The following is a 9,468-nucleotide window of genomic DNA, read 5'->3' as shown; positions in this document are numbered from 1 at the left end:
ACTCCAGCCTGGGCCACAGAGCCAGACTCTGTCTCAAAAAAAAAAAAAAAAAAAAAAAAAAAGATATAGGGTCTCACTACGTTGCTCAGGCTGGTCTCGAACACCTGGCCTCAAGCCATCCCACCACACTGATCTCCCAAAGCACTGATAACAGGCATGAGTCACCCAGACACTTGGGCCAGAGCGGCAGGCACTGCACAGAGCTGGGCCCAGGGATCGGGAGGAGGGGACAGTTGAGACATCCTGAGGTCAGCTCTGCCAAGGCAGGAAGGTCCCCTGGTTTTCAAGGTTCATGTACAGGATAGGACGTGACAGGCCAAGGATACCACCCGTGTTCCCCTCCTCACTTGGATGTGGTCAGCGGAGAAGTGGGACCGGGTGAGGTTTGGGCCACTTTTGCCTGGTCTCCATCCTCTTTCTCTGACTTTGCGACATTCAGTACAGGAGGAAGAGAGGAGAGAACTGGGTGCTAGCTTGGGTCCACTCACGGTGTCCTAAGCAAAGCCCCCTGGCTGATTAAAAAAAAAAAAAAAGCCACGCATGGTGGCTCACACCATCCCCCCAACCAGCCTTCCTCCCTGTAACAGGCAGTGGGTCATCTACCTCTTAGTCACAGGTGTGAACCTTCTTGCCTCAGGCTGGGATGTGGCCCTGGGCTCGCTCTTGTCTCAGGAGATATTGGGCCCCATTCACTCCGAGGAGGAACTCCTGGCACCACTGGCCCAGGTGCACAAACCTCCCTGACAGTTGACCTGTCATCAGCAAGTTATCTGTCTGTTCTCCTTGCTATGTGTCAGGGCTTGCGCTAGGCCTGGGGGCACAACTGTGCGGCACACTGGTCCCGGATCCCTTTGGGGGCCTAGGAGCTGAGCCTGGCCCTTCTTACCACAGTCGGGCCCCACTCTGGACATGCTGGTTCCCTCCAGTTTCAATGACATTGGCCGGGACTGGTGGCTGCCGTTTGTTAGCCAGATGTAGTACGAACAGGAGGTGACCCTGCTGGAACAAGGGACCCAGGACCTGCACACAAGAGTGGTGCTGAGGATTGGCAGTGCCCACTTCTATGCCATCATGGTCAGTGCAACCAGGAGCAGGCAGTGTGGGTGGGTGGGCCCGGCTGCTGAACAGCATGGGACCCACAGCAGCCACTCACAGCCTTTCTCCTAGAGTGGGATGGTGCGGGTCCCTGCCCTGCCCTGGGGACTGTGCCCTGTGTAGGGGGATAGGTGGCCCCATTGGGATGTTATTTTTTCCCGTCTGGCTGGCAGGCCCCTGAGCCCCATGCTGCAGGTTATGTGAGGGAGTACCCCATAGCAGGGCCCCTCCTCATGCCCTGACCTGCCACCACCTCCTCATACCTCCTGTGTCTGCAGTGGGTAAATGGGGTCGATGCACTAGAGCATGAGGGATCTACCTCCCCTTCGATGCCGATATCAGCAGCCTGTTCCAGGTGGGTCCCTTGTCCTCCAGCCTCCACATCACTATTGCCATCAACAACATGCTCACCCCCACCACACTGCCACCAGGGACCATCTGCTATGTGACCAACACCTACACATGGGTACCATCCTGCCTCCAGTGCATGCACCCACCTTCCTCCCCCACCCCGAGGTCTTCCTGCTAGGGACAGGGTGGCTTTCGTAGAGTGGAGGCCCTGGATCTGGGGAGGCCAGGGAGGCATGTGAGCTGAAGTCAAAGGACCCAGGGCAAGGGCCCAGCAAACCACAGTCCTCCCACCCTAGGTATCCCAAGGATTACTTTGTCCAGAATGCAGACTTTGACTTCTTCAACTACGTGGGACTGCAGCAGTCTGTGCTTCTGTACACAACACCCACCACCTACATTGATGACATCACTGTCACCACCAGTGTGGAGCACATCAGTGGTGAGGGCTTCTGGTAAGATCCTCTCTCCGTGGGGCCCAGAGTAACTTCCCTGTTTGGAAAGCTCTCCCAGGAAAAAGGTTCTCCCAGTATCTGTAAACCCTTACAGGTTCCCATTCACCTACAAAGCTAAAATCCAGGCTTTCTGAATGGACACGGGCTCCTAAAATCACCCATGTGGTTGACCTCACTTGGAGGAGTCTGGCCTAATGTCACACAGCTTAGGGTGGCAGTCTATCCCTTCCCCATGGTGCTGCTCTCACTCCGCCTCCCCTTGCTACACATCATGCTCAAGAAACAGGCAGCTTCTGTGGGCTGGGCATGGTGGTTTACGTCTGTCATCCCAGCTCTTTGGAAGGTGGGATGGATGTCTTGAGGCCAGGAGTTCAAAACCAGCCTGGGTAACATAGTGAGACCATCACCACAAAAAATTAAAAAATTAGCCAGGCAGGGTGATGCATGCCGGTAGTCCCAGCTGCTGAGGCAGGAGAATCACTTGAGCCTGGGAGGTCAGAGGTGTAGTGAGCTATGACCATGCCACAGCACTCCGGTCTGGGCAACAGAGGAAGACCCTGTTTTTTTTGTTTGTTTGTTTGGTTTTTTTTTGTTTGTTTGTTTTTTTTTTTGAGACGGAGTCTCATTCTGTTGACCAGGCTGGAGGGCAGTGGTACAATTTCGGCTCACTGCAACCTCCGTCTCCTGGGTTCAAAGGATTCTTCTGCCTCAGCCTCCTGAGTAGCTGGGATTACAGGCACCTGCCACTATGCCCAGTTAATTTTTGTATTCTTTTAGTAGAGACAGGGTTTCACCATGTTAGCCTGGTTGGACTTGAACTCCTGACCTGAGGTGATGCACTTGCCTCAGCCTCCCAGAATGTAAGGAGTTTTAAAGTTTTTTTTCTTTTTTAAATTTATATCTTTTTCTTTTTCTGAGACGAGGACTTGCACTGTCGCCCATGCTGGAGTGCAGTGGTGAGATTATTGACAGCTGTTTTGGGGGCTGCAGTTCCAAGTTTAAAAGAGTTTAGGCTTGATATAGTGGTTAATGCTTGTCATCCCAGCACTTTGGTAGGCCAAGGTGGACAGATTGCTTGAGCTCAAAAGTTCAAGACCCGTTTGGGCAACATAGTGAGACCCTGTCTCAAAAAAATAAAATAAATAAATAAGAATTTAAACAAGATTCACACAGCAAAGGTGATGCAGCATAGAGCAATTTATTGCAAAGAAAAAAACTGTATTGGAAGTTAAGTGCAGAATACCCTGGGCACAGTGGCTCGTGCCTCTAATCCCAGCATTTTTGGAGGCTGAGGTGGGTGAATCACTTGAGCTTAGGAGTTCAAATCAGCCTGGCCGACATTAGCTTGGCGTGGTGGCGTGTGTCTGTAATACCAGCTACTTGGGTGGTTGAGATGGGAGAATTGCTTGAACCCGGGAGGTGGAGGTTGCAGTGAGCTGAGATTGCAACTCTGCACTCCAGCCTGGGTGACAGAGCGAGACCCCTTTCAAAAAAAACAGTGAAGTGAAAAATACACGGTTGACCCTGAGAGAGAGAATTCAGGGCAGACTGCTCGTAACAGTGAGACAGTGCTGATTCTTCCTGGGGAAACTCCTTTTCTGGGAGTCTTCCATGATGAATTCCTAAGGACCTGGGAAGAAGTGTTACTCTAAGCACATTCTGGGTCGTCCTCTTGGTGCACATGCACAGTAGCTGTACTTGCTTGTTCACATGTCACATGTCTCAGTGCCATGGTTGGCACAACCAAAGGACACGGTCACTTCCTTGACTACCTGCCTCAAGATTGTAGCTCACTGCAGCCCCGAACTCCTGGGCTCAAGCAATCCTCCCACCTCAGCCTCTACAAGTGTTGACATTAGAGGTGTGACCACTGCGCCTGGCGAAAAAAGTCGTTTCTTTTTTTAATTAAAAAAAAAGCACTAGACGCGGTGGCTTTTTCCTGTAATCCCAGCATTTTGGGAGGCCGAGGCGGGTGGATCACCTGAGGTCAGATTTTGGAGACCAGCCTGGCCAACATGGCAAAACCCCATCTCTATTAAAAATAGAAAAATTTGCCGGGCATGGTGGTGCACGCCTATAATCCTAGGTTCTCAGGAGGCTGAGGCAGGAGAATCACCTGAACCCTGGAGGTGAAGGTTGCAGTGAGCCGAGATCACGTCACTGCACTCTAGCCTGGTTGACAGGGTGAGACTTTGTCTCAAAAAAAAAAAAAAAAAATACTGCCGGGCGCGGTGGCTCAGGCCTGTAATCCCAGCACTTTGGGAGGCCGAGACGGGCGGATCACGAGGTCAGGAGATCGAGACCATCCTGGCTAACACAGTGAAACCCCGTCTCTACTAAAAATATGAAAGTTTGCTGGGCACGGTGGTGCACGCCTGTAATCCCAGTTACAGGGGCAGCTGACACAGGAGAATTGCTTGAACTTAGAGGGGAGAGGGTGCAGTGAGTTGAGATCACACCACTGCACTCCAGCCTGGGGCACAGACAGACTGTCTCAAAAACAAATAAAATTGTTATAGAGATGGGGTCTCCCTCTGTCACCAGGCGGGTCTTAAACTCCTGGACTCAAGTGATCCCCCTGCCTTAGCCTCCCAAAGCGTGGGGACTCCAGGCATGAGTCACCTCATCTGGTCAAGGGGAAGGCCCGGTTTTGAAGGGCAGGTCCCACGGTCAGCCAGGGAAGGGCAGAGCCTCTGCTGCATCTCTGCTTGCAGGCCCGAGGCATCTGCTGGGTGCACAAGGGGTCTTCCTACCAGGGGGCAGGCCAGATGGGGCTCAGGCTGTCAGGGTACTCACTCCTGGTGCTTTGGCCGTTGTAGGTGCAGCTCAGTGCACAGATGTCACTGGGACCTGTGTCTGACTTCTACACATTCCTAGTAGGGATCTGCACTGTGGCTGTCATTGAGAGCCAGTTCCTCATCAATGGGAAACCTTTGTATTTTCACGGCTTCAACAAGCACGAGGATGCGGATGTACACTGGCGCTCCTAGGTCCTCATGGGGTCTGCTTCTGGTCACCTTTCACTTTCACCTTCCCTGTGTCCCACAGTTGAGGGCAATGAGGCAAATGGCTCCAAACTGCCTTGTGGTGGAGCTGGTGCTTGGGCTGGAGAGGGGGCTTGTGGGGTGGCTCTCCAGCTTCCTAGCTCTTGGAGGAAGTGCAGCTTTGACAGGGAAAGGGTCACACGGCTCTGCTGTCTCCTAGATCCGAGAGAAGGGCTTCGGTGGGGTGCTGCTGGTGAAGGACTTCAACCTGCTTTGCGGCTTGGTGCCAACTCCTTCCGCACCAGCCACTACCCCTACGTGGAGGAAGTGCTGCCAATGTGTGACTGTTATAGGACTGTGGTCATCGATGAGTGTCCTGCCATGGGCCTGGTGCTGCCGTGAGTTTCTGCTGTGCACCTGCTCTGCCTGTGCAGACACGGGCCTCACCGTGACCCTCTGTCCCTTCCCTCCTGGCCTGCAAGCAGCTTTTCAACAGTGTGTATCTGCATGAACACACACGGGTGATGGAGGAACTGGTGCGCAGGGACAAGAACCATCCCACCATCATGATGTCGCCTGTGGCTGAGTCTGCATCCTACTTGGAATCTGCTGGCTAGTACTTCAAGTGAGTGCCCCCTGCCTGCCCTGGGCTAGATTGGGAAGGAGACCCTGGCAGATGGCAGGCTGGGGTGGGCGTGTGTAGTTTGAGACTGGCCTCCCATCCCAGCCCAATCGGAGGGCCCTCCATACCTGGACAGTTCAGGGGACCAAATATCTACCCACCCAAATTGTGCTTTTCTTTTCCATTCTTTTTCTTTCTTTTTAAATTTTTTTTGAGAGGGAGTCTCACTGTGTTGCCCAGGCTGGAGTGTGGTAGGGCGATCTCAGAGCACTACAACCTCTGCCTCCTGGGTTCAAGTGATTCTCCTGCCTCAGCCTTCTGAGTAGCTGGAATTACAGGCACACATGAGCCACTGCAGCTGGCCTTTTTTTTTTTTTTTTTGATTTTTGAAATGGGGTCTCAGTCTAGTTGCCCAGGCTGGAGTGCAGTGGTGTGATCTCGGCTCAATACAGCCTCGACTTCCCAGGCAGGTGATCCTCCTGTCTCAGCCTCCCAAGGAGCTGTGATTATAGATGTGTGCCACCATGCCCAGCTAATTGTTGCTTTTTTTTTTGAAATGGAGTCTCACTCTGTTGTCCAGGCTGGAGTGCAGTAGCATGATCTCGGTTCACTGCAACCTCCGCTTTCCGAGTTCAAGTGAGTCACCAGCTTCAGCTTCCTGCGTAGCTGGGATTACAGGCACGTGCCACCACAGCCAGCTAACTTTTGCATTTTGTAGTAGAGGTAGTGTTTTGCCATGTTGGCCAGGCTGGTCTTGGACTCCTGATCTCAGGTGATGTGCCTGCCTCCGCCTCCCAAAGTGCTGGAATTACAGGCGTGAGCCACTGTGCCTGGCTAATTTTTGTATTTTTAGCAGAGATGAAGTTTCAGCATGTTAGCGAGGCTGTCCTTGAACTCCTGGCCTTATGTGATCTGCCTGCCTCAGCCTCCCAAGGTGCCGGGATTACAGGTATGAGTGTCCGCGCCTGGCCCCCTTTTCTTCCTTACAATTGTGCAGTTCTAACTCAGTGTTCAGAGGTAGATTTTTCACTTGTGGTAGAGGCAGAAGAGGTTGTAGAAATGCTCCTTGAGGCAGATACCACACCCCAGGTCCATGGAGTGCTTTGGGCTGAGCCAAGTCTGCAGTAGGCAGAAGGCTGTGAGAAGTCGTCCCACCCTGGGCAAAGGACAGTTCAGAGCTGGAGGTATAGTGGTGTGCTCAGCAGGACTGGGTGGACAGGCCGGCCCTTTGTTGCAAAGGTGGAGAGCACAGGCTTCCATGAGCAGGTGACTGACAGGCTTCTTTGGGAGGAGGCCAGAGGAGATGCCTGTTTTCCCGGGGCAGGAATTGAAGGGAGCCACCCAGGCTGGAGTGGTTCAGCCAGGCTGTCACAAGGTTTTGAAGCTTTCCATCTGAGAGCCTGGTTATTGGAGAGTGTGGGTTTGGAACTTGAGGCTAGTGGGTTCTGTTCCATCCTGTGCCAGCCACAGCCTTTGAATGGGTAGAAAAATGATGGGGGGAGGGTGTAAAAGAAGAAATGAACCTAGGAAAGAGAAGAGGAAAAGAGGCTTCAACAACAGTCTAGGCTGGACATGGTGGCTCATGCTTGTAATCCCAGAACTTTGGGAGGCCAAGACGGGTGGATCACCTGAGGTCAGGAGTTCAAGACCAGCCTGCCCAACAGATAGTGAAACCCCATCTCTGCTAAAAATACAAAAATAAGCCAGGTGTGGTGCTGTGAACCTGTCATCCCAGCTACTCGGGAGGCTGAAGAAGGAGAATCGCTTGAAACCAGGAGGTGGAGGTTGCAGTGAGCTGAGATCGTGCCACTGTACTCCAGACTGGGCTACAGAGTGAGACTCTCTCTCTCCAAAAAAAAATAGTCTGTACTGTGGAGGATTCAGGTGGGTGCCGGGAGCTCTGACCATGGATTCGTCCCTCTGTTGGGTTTTTCTTCCTTTCATCTCTCCTGGTTATTTTGACCTGGCATAAAGGCCGTTTCTACTAAGAAGCTGTCCCTGACTCTACAGTCCAAGTTACGTTTACTGTCTCTCAGAGCCCAATTCCTGCCACCACTTGTCATTTCCATTTGCAACATTTCTTTCATTGTTTATTTTCCAGAGTCAGAGTCTTGCTCTGTTGCCCAGGATGGAGTACAGTGGTGCAATCATGGCTCATTGCCCCCTCAACCTCCTGGGCTTAAGCGATCCTCCCCGCTCAGCTTCCCTAATAGCTGGGACCACAGTTGTGTGCCACCATGCCAGGCTAAGTTTAATTTTTTTTTTTTTTCGTGAGACGAAATCTCTTGCTCTGTCGCCCAGGCTGGAGAGCAGTGGTGCGATCTCAAGTCACTGCAACCTCTACCTCCTGGGTTCAAGCAATTCTCTTGTCTCAGCCTCCTGAGTAGCTAGGATTACAGGCAGGCACTACCAGGCCCAGCTAGGGTTTTTTTTTTTTTTTGTATTTTTTGTAGAGATAGGGTTTCACCATGTTGGCCATTCTGGTCTCAAACTCTTGACCTCGTGATCCACCTGCCTCAGCCTCCCAAAGTACTGGAATTAAAGTCATGAGCCACCATGCTCTGCTCTAATTTATACATTTGTTGTAGAAACAGGATATTGCTATGTTGCCCAGGCTGGTCTCGAACTCCTGGTCTCTAGTAAGCCTCCTGAAATGCTGGGATTCTAGGCATAAGCCACCTTGCCCGGCACTTGCACCATTTCTCTGTGCACGCGTCTCCACTCCCACTGCCCAGGACCTGTGGACTTAGATTTGAGTCACTACTGAGCACCTCGCACCCAGCCCCATGCCTACCTCCCAGCCTGCACTCCCTGTTTGCTTGGTGCATTAATGCCCCTCCTGAATCTGCATCCATCCACCTCCTGTGTTTAAGAGCTGTTTCAGGGAGTCAGTCTCATTTTTGGCAGTGTCCAGCCCAGTGACCTTAGCTCTGTGTACCTGGAAGGGTGGCTGCTCCTCTGGGTGGACAGGATTCGGAGGCAGGGGGGAGAGTGATGTTAGAGAGCTCGGTCTAGGACTAGAGGATCATACGCCCTTACGTAAAATACATCTCAAGTTAGGGAAGAAAGCAGCGGCTCCATGCTTTGTGTTTTTTCCTTTGTTTTCTTTTCTTTGTTTGTTTTGAGACAGAGTCTTGCTCTGTGGACCAGGCTGGAGTGTAATGGTGCGATCTCGGCTCCCTGCAACCTCCATCTCCTGGGTTCAAGCACTACTCGTGGCTCAGCCTCCTGAGGAGCTGGTGTTACAGACACGTGCCACCATGACTGGCTACTTTTTATATTTATAGTAGAGACGGGGTTTTGCCATGTTGGCCAGGCTGAAAGCTGCCTCAAGATTCTCTGTGATGGACGAGCATGGTGGTTACACCTGTAATCCCAGCACTTTAGGTGGCCAAAACAGGCTGATCACTTGAGGTCAGGAGTTCGAGACCAGCCCAGCCAAGTGGTGAAACCTTTCTACAAAAAAATACAAAAAATTAGCCAGGCGTGGTGGTGCACACCTGTAATCACAGCTGCTTAGGAGGCTGAGGCACAAAGGTGCTTGATCATGGGAGGCAGAGGTTGTGGTGAGCCGAAATTGTGCCACTACACTCTAGCCGGGGTGACAGAGTGAGACTCTGTCTCCAAAACAAAACCAAAATGATTTTCTGTGAGAATGACTGCATTGGCCCCTTGGATGAGAACGCTTCTCCACTGCAAGGTGAGGGGAAGCCCAGTGATGGGACTGCTGCCTGGAGGAGTCAGTTCCAGTGGCGGGGGCCCTGGGCTTTGGCTGAGGACTGTGCATTGGCAGCTGCTTTGCCTCTCACAGCCCTTCCCAGCTGCACACGTCATGAGTGTCAGAGCAGAGTCACAGTCCTGCCTCCTTTGGGCCTCTTTGTGACCATGTTTCCTGCCTGTGGAGCAGGGTAATTTCAGGGTCTAAATTGGTACACTAGGAAGTTCTTAGCCCCAAAAGGCACCT

The 9,468-nt window shown here is 52.3% G+C and overlaps 1 pseudogene; it reads left to right on the top strand.

Annotated features, from left to right (window-relative positions):
* The first annotated feature begins 351 nt into the window (after positions 1-351).
* LOC119622736 (beta-glucuronidase-like) lies at positions 352-5,712 on the top strand (annotated as a pseudogene).
* The last annotated feature ends 3,756 nt before the right edge of the window (positions 5,713-9,468 follow it).

The sequence above is a fragment of the Chlorocebus sabaeus genome, chromosome 21, assembly GCF_047675955.1.
Source record: "Chlorocebus sabaeus isolate Y175 chromosome 21, mChlSab1.0.hap1, whole genome shotgun sequence".
Taxonomy (NCBI): domain Eukaryota; kingdom Metazoa; phylum Chordata; class Mammalia; order Primates; family Cercopithecidae; genus Chlorocebus; species Chlorocebus sabaeus.
This window is presented reverse-complemented; position numbering and strand designations above follow the sequence as displayed.